Here is a 2,500-nt window from a genome sequence, read left to right on the forward strand (position 1 = left end):
CTCTCTAGGCCAATCATCTCTGTGGGTTGAGGTCAGGGCTCTGTGCAGCTCAGTCAAGTTCTTCCACACCGATCTCAACAAACAATTTCCTTCTGTATGGACCTCGCTTTGTGCACGGGGGCAATGTCCTGCTGAAACAGGAAAGGGCCTTTCCCAAATTGTTTCCACAAAGTTGGAAGCACAGAATCGTCTAGAATGTCATTGTTATGCTGCAGCGGTAAGATTTCCCTTCACTGGAACTAAAGGGGCCCGAACCATGAAAAACAGCCCCAGACCATCATTCCTCCTCCACCAAACTTTACAGTTGGCACTCTGCATTGGGGTAGGCAGAGTTCTCCTGGTATCCACCAAACCCAGATTTGTCCGTCTGACTGGCAGATGGTGAAGCGTGATTCATCACTCCAGAGAATGTATTACCACTGCTGCAGAGTCCAATGGCGGCGAGCTTTACACCACTCCAGCCGACACTTGGCATTGCGCATGGTGATCTTAGGCTTGTGTGCGGCTGATCGGCCATGGAAATCCATTTCATGAAGCTCCCAACGAACAGTTATCGTGCTGACGTTGCTTCCAGAGGCAGTTTGGAACTCGGGAATGTGAATGTTGCATCCGAGAACAGACCATTTTTATGTGCTACGTACTTCAGCATTTGGTAGTCCCATTCTGTGAGCTTGTGTGGCCTACCACTTCACGGCTGAGCCGTTGTGTCTCCTACTGCCAATGTTTGTCTATGGAGATTGCATGGCTGTGTTTTGATTTTATACACCGGTCAGTAACAGGTGTGGCTGAAATAGCCGAATCCACTAATTTGAAATGGTGTCCACATACTTTTGTATACATTGTATATACAGTGGGGCAAAAAGTATTTAGTCAGCCACCAATTGTGCAAGTTCTCCCACTTAAAAAGATGAGAGAGGCCTGTAATCTTCATCTTAGGTACACTTCAACTATGACAGACAAAATGAGAAGAAAAAATCCAGAAAATCACATTTTAGGATTTTCTATGAATTTATTTGCAAATTATGGTGGAAAATAAGTATTTGGTCACCTACAAACAAGCAAGATTTCTGGCTCTCACAGACCTGTAACTTCTTCTTGTTATCAGTATAAAAGACACCTGTCCACAACCTCAAACAGTCTGGCACTGAGGCTGGGGCTGAGAATCCATCTAATTTGAAAATGGTGTCCACATACTTTTGTATATATTGTATATACAGTGGGGCAAAAAAGTAAAACCTCAAACAGTCTGGCACTGAGGCTGGGGCTGAGAATTCACTCATTTGAAATGGTGTCCACATACTTTTGTATATATTGTATACATCTTGTGAAAAGTCTTTACCTCCTTTTTGATTATCTCTATTGTTGATACTGAATGTTATCAGATCTTTAAAAAAATACCTAATATTAGATAAAGGGAACCTGAGTGAACAAATAAAACAACAATTACACACTTATTTCATATATTTCATAAACAAAGTTTGTTGTTAATTGGTTTACTGTGCAAAAGCATTGTATCTGGTCAAACACAACAACAACAAAAGTTTCTCAAAAATGTTACTAAGGGTTGGTGCCAGGCTGATTGGTCGGCTGTTTGAGCCAGTAAAAAGAGGGTTGGTGACAGGCTGATTGGTCGGCTGTTTGAGCCAGTAAAAGAGGGTTGGTGACAGGCTGATTGGTCGGCTGTTTGAGCCAGTAAAAAGAGGGTTGGTGACAGGCTGATTGGTCGGCTGTTTGAGCCAGTAAAAAGAGGGTTGGTGACAGGCTGATTGGTCGGCTGTTTGAGCCAGTAAAAAGAGGGTTGGTGACAGGCTGATTGGTCGGCTGTTTGAGCCAGTAAAAAGAGGGTTGGTGACAGGCTGATTGGTCGGCTGTTTGAGCCAGTAAAAAGAGGGTTGGTGACAGGCTGATTGGTCGGCTGTTTGAGCCAGTAAAAAGAGGGTTGGTGACAGGCTGATTGGTCGGCTGTTTGAGCCAGTAAAAGAGGGTTGGTGACAGGCTGATTGGTCGGCTGTTTGAGCCAGTAAAAAGGGTACTTAGCATATGACTTTTAGCTTCCCTTCTGACCTGAGGGAACACACGTTCCTGATTGATTGAAGGGATCCCAAATAGGAGCGACAATTTCGTCTGCTGTCGTCCTCAGTCATTTTTCCCATTTCCAAGTTGTCAGGCCCAGGTGGCCTGCCATTGTTGATAGACAACAACAACACTTTTTCACCGTTACCACACTCACGTTACGGAATTCGAAATTGACAATGCTTGTCTTACATACTTTGTTCAGTTATGCCTGGATGTTTTACACTCAGAATGTGTTGTGGGCATGTCATGCCTAAATGTTCTAATCTTGCCAACTTAAACAATATCATTAAAGTAGTAGGGAATTTCGGTGGGTTTTGGGATGAACCATCTGAGTCAATGAATGAGTTTGCCTTTTTTGTCTAACATTTTATTTAAGTTTTATTCAGTATTATTCATTGTCATTTATCTTTCTTTCAAAGTACAG

The 2,500-nt window shown here is 43.0% G+C and overlaps 1 protein-coding gene across 1 annotated transcript in view; it reads left to right on the top strand.

The window, feature by feature from the left end:
* Window positions 1–2,500, top strand: part of LOC121841367 (serine/arginine repetitive matrix protein 3-like) — a 143,770-nt gene that overhangs the window by 38,522 nt on the left and 102,748 nt on the right. The gene's annotated exons all lie outside the window — the stretch shown is intronic.

This window comes from Oncorhynchus tshawytscha, linkage group LG30, assembly GCF_018296145.1.
Source record: "Oncorhynchus tshawytscha isolate Ot180627B linkage group LG30, Otsh_v2.0, whole genome shotgun sequence".
Lineage (NCBI taxonomy): Eukaryota > Metazoa > Chordata > Actinopteri > Salmoniformes > Salmonidae > Oncorhynchus > Oncorhynchus tshawytscha.